Here is an 11,232-nt window from a genome sequence, read left to right on the forward strand (position 1 = left end):
CTGTCCATGACAACTCTACAGCACTGTGTTGTTGTAGGAAAATTAACAACAACAACAACAACAACAACAACAACAAATGTGATTTACATATACAGAATCACGCTCTCAAAAGCAGATGTACTATGCGTTTGAGAAAATCGGAGACATTGTGAGAATATCTCCCTACAGCCATTTAGGACTAAGAAGTCATGTTAAAAGACAGTTTTTTTTTTATTATTTAAAAAAAAATTAGTTCATTTTATTATTTTTTTTAGTCAAATCAACTGCTGATTTTTGCTAACGTCCACAATGCAAAGCATGTGAGATTTATATTTAATTATTGTTTGTCAAGCATCAAGAGCGTGTATATTTATTTACGTGTGCATGTATATATATATCTACATGAATGCAAGTGTTTGTGAGAGAGAGAGTGGAGAGGGTTGTGCTTATGTCTTTGTATTTTACAAGAATGATTTGAGAAAGATTGTTGGGTTTTGTTGGATAACTATGTTCTGATGTGTTGTTAAGTCGGCAATTACCGCCCTAGCAACAGTTTTAAACTGTACTATAAATAGTAAGAGGGACTAAGTACTGAAAGTTCTGACTTCGTAATTGTATTTTTTTCCTGTTTTTCTTGGCTCCGTACAAGTGAGCGGATGTAGATAAGCTGAGGATGTAATGAAAATCATGTGTCAGAACTCAGGCCTTATACGGCGCACGATACTGAGAATTGCTATGTGGCTCTTTTACCAGTAAAGTCAGGTTAGTGCTTAACTGACCATAAAGTCTTCAGATATCATCATCAACTACACCACCACCACTGCCCTCATCACTGTCACTACCACCCCCACCATCACCAGTCTACTTTCACTGTACCAGTCTGTGGCTCTGGATGTTGAGCTGTGCCTTCCCAGCAAAATTCGGTGACTGTTCTAGTCATCTTGACAAATGTGTTGAAAGTAGTGTCATTAAAAAAATTAAATTCAACCAAAAGCAAGATTAGTCTTTTTTTTTGTGTTAGGATCCTTGTTGAGTGGCTGTAACAGAGTCAAGGAGAACACAACCTGTAGAAGCCTGTGTCGGGACGACGAGTCCAAAGCAGTTGCCTCACAGTTTCCTTTGTGTCAGCAGCAGCTGTCTGTGATGTAGCTTGTAGTACCTTTATGATCCATTAGCAGCTGTGGCTACTTCGTGAATACACGTTCACAGTGTTTTTCTCCACTTCATGCTCTTTACTCCGAGAATGTGAAGCGGAGAGAATCATTGCAAGCGTTTCATTAACCTCGTACAAGCTAATTTTGTTGAGATTTTAACTCCATTGAAGTAATTTATTGTTGTTTTGTTTTTTTGCATAGTCAGAGGTGTGCGTGAATTAAATTTGTATTTTTCAGTTAACTTTGTGGAGGCAGGAGTTGAAAGTTCATTTTAATTTGATTTGGAATCTTGTAAGTGAGTACAAGTCCTGCTGTAGAGGTTGTATTAAGCTTTCACTGCATCAACTCGATGGCGGCGTAATTGGTTTCCTCTTGAGAGGTCGTTGTGTTTCGGGGCGACACTGAGTGAACTCCAGCTCCGTGTACAACAGACCTTCCTCCGGAACTGTCACAGTCTGTGTCGTACTGGCCCCGGCCTCCTGGTGACAACATGCAATGACTTCATGACAATAGTGAAAAAAAAATGCAAAAGCTTTACACTCTAGATGTTAGAAAGCAACAGTGAAATACATTCGTTTTTTATGGATGATAATGTAAATATATTTTGCACTGTTATTATATGTCGATTGAGTAATGGTTTTTGTAATATAATTTTAATCTTGTCTCTCTTACCCGATCGAGCCTAGCGAATTATCATATGTTCACTCACGTCAACATACATTTGGTTGAACATCAGATAATGAATCCTTTATGCATTTTCAAATTGCTTAGTAATTTAAGACAGAATTAGAGACTGCAAATAACTAATTTAACTTAAAATACACATTTCCTTAGCTGTATAAATCATCATCATCTTCATCTTCATCATTATCATCTATGTTTTCTTTTTTTCATAACACAATAGGAGGCCATATTTTGACCCTTTTAGCTTGTAAACAATCGTTACATTCATTACATACAAGAGCAATGCAGTAACTAAACACGTACACAGCAAATGTCCTGTTTCTTTTTTTTTAAAAGCCTTGTTAGTTGTTAGATTGTAAAAACTCAAGTGATTGCATAGGCCGACGACCACGCATCCTCTGGCCCATGGAGTAGGATGTCCAATACCTGAATTTGAACTCTGAAGTTTCCAACTGATGTCATGTTCTTCACAATTCGGCCTCATCTGTCTGGTTCACAGTGTCTAAGCTGGAGGAAATGAGTGTGCTGAAACAAGATACTTTTATCAATGACCCACCCTATCAAAGTTAAAAGTAGCAATAAGCGAAATAAACGGCTGCTAATTTTAGAGGGATCGTGAAGAAAGACATGGTCCACGCTGTTATCCTAAATCTGCAACGCATTGAAAAAATCACTGTATTTTAACGGATAAAATGACACAAATACATACATATATATGATAAAGGTGCACGAAAAAGTGCAAACTCCCAGTATATATCTTCCTGCATTCTCATAGTTAGAAATATTGGCTACAGGCAAACAGTGAATACTGACAATAAAAAGTAATATAGAGGGTGGCATGCTGTGCCCCTGTACGACGCAATGGTTTGAAATCCACTTGTGTATTCTTCCTTTTCTAAAGTCGAGAAATAAAGATGTTTGCTTTCGCTATTTTATAGTCATCAGATATCTGAAAATAATAAAAAAGATTACTTTTAGTATGTAGTTTAATATAAAGTAAACATACAGGTCTATTCAATACAGTTTTTGCGGATCATATATCTTGAAAAAGAAGGTATTCGCACATGGCGTTTACAATAGTTGTATGTAGTCAAATGTTATCTTATGTAACCGGTCTTACATTAAACTGCACTGTTTCGATTCACATCACAAAAGTCTGACATCGAGACATAACATCTGTGGATGCTTCTGTACTGTTTCTGCTCCCGTTGTTAAAAATATTCCAATGTCGATGTTGAGATTTCTTTCGTAAGACTTCATCATTAATTTAAACTTAGTCATAAAAACAAGAAGTTATATGTTTTAGGAATTAATAAGTAAGAGATTGTTTTAATCACAAGCAGTAAATCATGATTTCCAGGAGTTATTATTAGTATGTTTGTTTCCATCTTCTTGGCAGAGGGACATGAGAAGAAAGCTTCCACCTAAAAGCGACTTAAAATAGAAACAAAATGTTGTGAATGATCTGTGACGTGTCGCTTGCTCCTTGGAAGGTTTGTCGTCACTGGTGCTGACGTAAGATTAGCTATTACGTAAGAAGAGCGGGAAATCCAGAGAGACAGGGACGAGATATTGAACGAACTCCCTTAGTTTTTTTATATCTTTTGAGGTCACGCTCTGTTATATATGTTATATATACACACATATGTTGTCACTACATTCCTGTTCATCTGTTTGTGTGTTGTAATAAGACAAACGCACAGGCCGATATGTTCACACCTGGAGGAAGTGAGTGGTATCGCCCGTGTGAAGGAAGGTAGGAGTACACGCGGTGCGGACTGCCATCGGCCAGTCGTCTTCAATTACTACCCGGACAAAAGGCGGGGTGGACATCACAGGCACTGCCGACTAGCATGGCAATGAATCGTCTCCCTCACCCCACCTGTACTTGGTGTAGGGTCTGAGCGCTGATGTGAAACGACTTCTCTCTGAACATACTGTCAGGGTTAAGACTGAGTGTATTCTCCACCAACAAACAAAACTAGAATATATTATCTCGCAGCCCACTGCCTCGTGGCGCTGGGTGCACAAGTCATCTTTGGTGATGTGCTGAAGGTTTACAACCTTGTGAGTCGACAGTCCTAGAGTAGCATCATCAGTGGGATATGAATTTTTTCGGCATGCATGCCTTGCATCTGTCATCACACTGATGTTTGATCTTGGATCTGTCATCACACCATCACACCTAGCGGGGGTGACGAGCTCCAGACGACAGTATGTCTGTTGGCACAGCACAAAGTGATGATCAGCACATGCCCATCCATTGTTGAATTATTCACTTCGAGCGAAGAGTTGCACGATACTGAATGTGCATGAACTTGATCAATAACATCCTTCACCTTGTCGTGTTTACCAACAAACAAACATGGAATTGCTGCTGATGTTTGTTCTTGCCTGTGTACATTACATATTCCACTATCTTGACTGCAGGGAAACTGAGGACTTTCACCGCTCAAGAAATTATCCAGTAGACAGGACACAAAAGCAGACGTAGACTTATATGTTTTAGCCCAAGTTCAAACTTATCATTAAATACTATTCTTGCTTCTTCATCATCAAAAAAAACAAGCGTGTATCTTTTGTTACAGCATTATGCTCGTAGGTTTTAACAGTGCCGTCCGTCAAAGTTTTCTTGCTGCGTTTCTTCAGTGGCTGTGGGTTTTTCTCCATTGTAGACCTGTCACACTGGGAGAATCAGCCTCTTGTTTGCACCACACTCTCTCCTCTCTACGGTCTACGTGTGCATTCCACCCAAGTTTTGAGTGCGACGTGCATGTAGGCTAGTGTTCACACTGTAGTATTATTTTATTTTCAGTTGTGACGTATACTGTTCTTTAAAATTCAGTTGTCTTTGTGTTTGTGTCATTTCCGCTGTTATCTTTTTCTCCCTTATTTATTTATTTATTTTTTCTTTATTTTATGGAGAATACATTCAATTGTCGGTCCTAACCCTGACAGTATGTTCAGTTGCAAACTGTTTCACTTCAGCTTTCTAACCGCCAACGCGTGGAAGGGAAGAATATTAACGTGCATCGGTGAATTATAAAGTAGTCTTGTACACGTAGGTAGGCCGCTGGTCACGTGACCCCCTGCTCGCCGGTCCCAACCCTGGCTGCTCCACACAAGGCTGCCGCACGCTCGCGCAGCGGGGTCACGTGTTCACACGTCGACGAGGTGAAGAGGGTGCAGGGTGACAGTTGACACAATGGCGGACAGTAGCTCGAAAAGAGATGAAGCGACAAGGACGAAGAACAAAAAACGTGAAGAATGATAAGTCGATTCCAATTTGTATTTTCTATGTTTGTCTTTCTTTTCGCAGTCAATCTTGTTGTTTAACTTTATGTTTCTTTGTATGTTGGCAAGCTGTCATATGCCATCCTCCTTAAAAAGTGTGAAAATGCACTACATAAATTTGGATTATTATTATTTGTATAGCGGTGGAAAATATATGAGAAACAGTCTAAATTTAAAAGAAGAAGAAATAATATTTTGAGGCCAAGTGCTGATGTGTTCAGTATGTTTAGCATTATCTACTCTAACCACGTCATGTCCTTTACTTAATTGCGATCCTCTCGTGTTGCACTACTCAACAATAGATATGAAATTGAAATTGATCATTTTGACCCACCCCGTGCCTTGACCTACAGATATGTACATGTACAACCTTGTGGTACAATATAACGATGTGCGTATAACCATGAATACATAAAGGAGACAAGCACTGGACCCTTAGGACCTGTTCCTTACGAATAACTTCCTTTGACAACTGAAAAATAAAAACTCAACAAATGAGGTATTTCGTTATGTTTAAAAGTAGGCAAACATTCTGTGACTGCGATGATAATGTCGATTAACGATTACTCAAATCAAATCAAATCAAATCAGACTTTATTGTCTGTCGAGGAGACCCAGGACAGAAATTTTTCTTCGCTCACTAGGGCAGGCATACATACTCATACAGATATTTAACACACAGGAGAAAAGATACAAGTTAGGAGTAAAGATACAAGGTAGGAGTACTCAAAATGGATTTGAACTCAAACCACAGACAATAAGAAGAAAAAGATAAATAATATTTCTATTCTAATGTATATTCTAAAAACATTTCTTTGGTACTTTATGTCTTTTTCATGTCGTGTAAATAATTTTATTTTGTAAATTTCTAACAATTGACTTTCTTTCCGATTGGTGAATTTTCGGTGGCATACAGTTACAATCATTCATTTGTTTTTACTGCCAGTAAATAAAACTTGTATTTTTAAAAATTTACACCACGTAAATGTTTTGAACATTCTTTAATATGAAGTATAACAGATAATTGTGTATGTTGTAAGTTAATAGACATAAACTTTAAAATACCGGTAGAAATTTTGTTCGCGGGCATTCAGGACTTCGTCTACTAGTAGCTGTAATGGACGGTTACGTGGTTCCTGTGCGCAATGGCTTACTATTGCATTCAGTCATCTAGCATTCACCCACACACCTAATTACAATACTAATGACAAGAATATAATTAACAAAAAGTGCATATATATATTTATAAGAAAATAGCTTACAAGAATTTCATATGTAATCTCAAAACTTAGCTTTCTGGCGCTTCTCGCTACTGTGCAGGGCGCTGATAACTCCACTATTCACACGTTAAGGTTCACACTTTCCTAATGATTCCATTCTTCACAATTTCCTCAGTTAAAGTTCACACCTCCGTAATGAATCAAAGTCCCGTGGATCTTTTTAACGTCCTTTTCACGACGGACTTTCTCTCCGCCGCTCTCTTTCCACTGCCCCTACTTTGTTCATTTCTTCCTGTGGGTCTTTCCCCACCAAGGAGGGTGGCCCAAAAACCACTACCAAAAGGCGTGCAACAATTATCTCCCCTGGCCGTACGTCAAGCGCGGCCGTCCACGTTAGATGTTCGGACGAAGTTGACACCGACACTGGACACCGGCAGCGAGATGGTTGTCGCGCCAGCCAGAGGACATGTGCCACCTTGGCCCGCACACGATGTTTTGCCCCTGCTTAACCACTCTAATGAAGCATTTGCCCTAACACACTAGCTAAACATACTACACACACTAAACACCTCAAAAAAAGATAATAAGTAGAAATACATTTTCTACAGTAGCAACCGCACTTCTCCCTATGAACTGACTGTGCTTTAGGAAACGGGTAAAAAAGGGCTTTAAGATTTCTTTAAATTGTTTCTGCGGTGTCTCATCCAGCTGTGTGTGTGCGTATGCATGTGTGTTTGTGTTTGTGAAAGAAATAGAGATAATACGTGCATATGCAACTCAAGTGTGCGTTTGTCTTATTACAACACACAAACAGATGAACAGGAATGTAGTGACAACATATGTGTGTATGTGTTCGGAGAGAAGTTGTTGTCTACAGCAGCCACCAAGAAAACATTTTTTCAAATCCCAAAAGACAAATGATTGCGCTTCAACTATTTTATTTTCACCTTGCATTTTCAATGCCATTTACAACGATAAATTTCAAAATCTTACAACACGTTTTTAAAAACAAATTAGACATTATTTTCCACTTTTTTTCTTTTTGTAGAATTAATTGCTTTAGAATTGCTTGTGAGGTAAAAGACCTTGGGTTATAAGGTATACTTTTGCAAAAGTGTTAACAGTTGACTACTCTTTATAGTTGGCTAGTGTATATGTTACCAGTATATTTCCTACCTTTTCATATCATCTTGTGACTGAATAATCAAACAGAAAATAACTATTTGCGAAATGTTTTATTCAAAGGCTTTAAATGATAATTCTGACTGTAATCGATTATTCTTAGAAAATGTACTTTTTTCAAAATAACATTCAGACAGTATCAAAATTGCAGATCATGGAATATAGTGTCATTCTACAGTACAAATTTTGCTCTCAATTTTGAAGAATGTTTATTTTTATATCTTTGAATGTTTTGGAGATATCTCTTGTCAAAGTGCTACCCCTCGAAGTTCACCAGAACAAAGAAAACGTATTTTTAGTAAGACAATGACAGCTACATTATTACTTGGTAGGTGTGAAAATAAATCTTTTGAAGCTAAAAACAATGTCTTTACACAAATGTGAATCTCAACCAAATGTATTATATCATTGCTTTTATTACCACATTGCAGTGCCTTTTGGGATGTCCGACACACTGTTATACTTTTGGTTACTTGGGTTGTAATATTCTAGAGATTTTCAACTGTAAACAAAAACATTAGCAGGGTTGTGTGCCATGACACTGTTGAAGACATTGACAGATATTTCTGAGAATTCCAGTTAGCCGATGAGCAAGGTGTTCCATCAGGTGAATAAACTCTGCACACACAATGTAAGTTCCATGAAAACAAAAAAGGAAGAACATCAAATAAAAGGATAAACATAACAAATAAATACCTTTAAGTACATTGTAAATAACCAAAAAATCTGCAAGTTCTAAAATATTTTTGCAATGAATCCCTTAAAGTAAAAATGTAGTCGTCCTTATTAAGTTTTACACAAAAATAGGTGTAAAGTACAATTGCTAAGTTTCTAGAGTGTTTACATTACTTTAAAATGTTATGGACGTAAACACGAAGGCGAACAATATCAGATTCATGTCAATATGTCTGCCCAATGAAATTATTAGTCTGTATGTTGCATATTTTGATATATTGTAGACTATATTATATATTAAGAGTATATTATGTATCATTTTATGCATAAATATATTTTACGCATATAGTTTTAGCTTAAGGTTTTGCAATGCACAAAATGTAAGTACACATAATTAAATTTTCAGCATGAATTAGAGAACTGGTGATTTCTAAATGAATATAGATACCTGCCTAAATGATGCTTTAATACCTTTATGCTGGTTGGTCAGTGCCGGACTCAAAGTCTGCACCCAGGTTGGTCTACCTGATAACATTAATTGTCAGACGGTAGATAAATGTAAATGTAGACTGATGTTAATTAAAAAAATGTATGTTAAAAACCTAAACAAATTACTTTCATCCAACAAAGTCAGTGTTAGTCAAGTTGTGAATTTTTAACAGGAGAGTTTAATGTTTCAGAAACATCTACACACTTCTACAAGATGTTAAATATATCAGGTTTGAAACACACATAGCAACAAATTTTCTTTTTAACAAAGAGTGTTAACATTATATGTTTCTGATATATTGGGATAGGTAACTAGGATATACTTATTTCTTCTGCCTGGAGCATGGGACTATAGGTTCTTTGTGATATTGAGTATTCGCTGATAACCAGCAGTCGCACAAAAAAGAGTGCCGTGTAGGTCCCTCAACCACCATCTTAGAGCAGCAGAAAAGCATAAAAACCTGGTATATGTATGGGAGATACGACCTTAGCGACAAATGTCAAATCAAAACAGTAAACAATGTTGTCCGTGGTAATCAGTTGTGATATCTACTGCAGTTACCGTAAATGCTGTGATGTGATTAAAGAAATGTGTCCACTTAAAAGAAATAAATCTTGGAGAAATATTGTTGTAAAGTCGAACCATGCCGGCTACAACTGTGACTTCTGTCATGGTACAATCATGTCAAAATATTTTGGCCCAGTATGGAAAAATACAGGACTGACAGAGTGGCTACCATTAAAGCTCTAGGGCGCAGTCTTAGACATATATATTTATATGTCTATATTACCATCCTACTGGAAGCTCAGATTGGTCGTGTACCGTGCCAACATATATACATATGGCAGTCACGCATGGCAACTGCGAGCCATCATTGGCTACCTGCAGACGGCGTGTTGCCATGGTGACAGCCATGTAGCGGGAGTTTCTTACTGGCCGCTGTATCGTTTCCATCCTGGCTTGAGGCTAGCTCTCAGTGGCTAAGATGGCCAGTACCTACAAGCTCTGGAACCACATTGGTCCAACATTTTGTGCTGTCTGGGATGTTTGTATCGGCACAGATGGATCACATAATTACCAAATTAAATATCATTTATATTTTGCGGTCTTATTGAAAAAAGCATCTTCAATAGAAGCCACTCAGTGGAGAAAGAATACACTACAACAATAACTTCATATTATTCCTGTAACTTTTGTCTTTTTCAGGTTAAAAGAAAACAAGCTTATCGCATTTAAAAACGTGAACGTGGCACAGTGAACAGATGCTATGGTGCTATTGACAGCTACATTAGTTGAGTATTTGACCCAAGCACAACAATTCAGATTTTAAAGTTATATTTTACCAAATTGATATTCCAGTCAGGAGCAGCGTGACTACCATTAGACCTGATGGACACTGAGCACACTTCACCAATGTCGTCCGTTGTAACAAAGAATGTATTAAGCCTATCTCTCTCAAAGTTGTTGTCTAATTTCATGTCTGCGGAAGATACGCGAGTTCCATGAAGAGTAATATAGATATCGGAGTCTGTTTCCACCTGTACAATGACCGATGTATATGTTATAATCTTCCATTGGACCCCTAGAGAAATAAAAACACAAACAAATGTGTTAAAAGTCCATCTTTCCATATCATTCGATTTACTGTTCAAGCCTATAGCTTCAGACGTTCCCCTTTTAACACAGAGGATAACATCGTTCGCTCTGGAAATATAAAAACACACAAAATTTTCGTTGCATTAATTATTTATCTTTTTCTAGTCTTGTATTTTCTAATCTTCTGTTTTCAATCTTAACAAAGATATTTCTGCTTGTGCACTGTAAATGTTTTTGTGTATTTTCAATGTACATTACAAACACTGTTACCTTGAACACCAAAACCTTGAATGAAGCAGAGCAGAAAGACGAGAGGCCACATCCTGTTGCTCCCACTCGACAACAGCGGCTCCACTTGTGGAAACTTTCTAAAGACAGTCTGTGATAACGAATATATATACTTACTACAAATTATATTTTCGGCCATTTGACTTTATCAATATTTCTATTCCATTTGAGAACAAAATCACACAGATGGTTTGTGTATAAAGTAGAAGGGAAAGTAAAAAGATTTTTTGCCATATAAAAACATACTCATCCCGGATCGTTTTCACATTTTCTGCGTGCGACTGCATCGACAATAATTGCAGTAGTAAAACAGACGATGGCATCAGTGCCCAAAGCTCGTATCACATGAAAATTAACTTGCATTATATTTGTCGGTGCTACGAGAAGCGAAGACAGTATGATGTGGCTAAAACAGATGGTGCCAACAATACTGCACACGTCAGCTTCAGCTCTGAAAATATATGTTCCTTTGCTTTTTATTCTATACTTTTATGTCATGCATTTCCAGCAGTTGTTCTCATCATCAACCATTGTGCACGTACGATAATATAAACGATGAAGGAATATGTACTTCTTGAACTTTCTCCCTCCTTTTATATGTTTTATATTGGTGTCACGGATAGTTTAATACATGTCCATTACTTCTCAACTCTATCTGACCTTTACGAGT

At 37.4% G+C, this 11,232-nt stretch overlaps 1 long non-coding RNA gene across 1 annotated transcript; it reads right to left on the minus strand.

The window, feature by feature from the left end:
* Window positions 1-8,664: 8,664 nt before the first annotated feature.
* LOC112567808 lies at window positions 8,665-10,696 on the minus strand. The gene is made up of 3 exons (XR_003099886.1): window positions 10,545-10,696; window positions 10,022-10,260; window positions 8,665-8,713 (listed from the first exon to the last, which is right to left on the minus strand). It is a non-coding gene; the product is annotated as an uncharacterized LOC112567808 (long non-coding RNA).
* Window positions 10,697-11,232: the final 536 nt, after the last annotated feature.

This window comes from Pomacea canaliculata, linkage group LG7, assembly GCF_003073045.1.
Source record: "Pomacea canaliculata isolate SZHN2017 linkage group LG7, ASM307304v1, whole genome shotgun sequence".
NCBI classification, from domain to species: domain Eukaryota; kingdom Metazoa; phylum Mollusca; class Gastropoda; order Architaenioglossa; family Ampullariidae; genus Pomacea; species Pomacea canaliculata.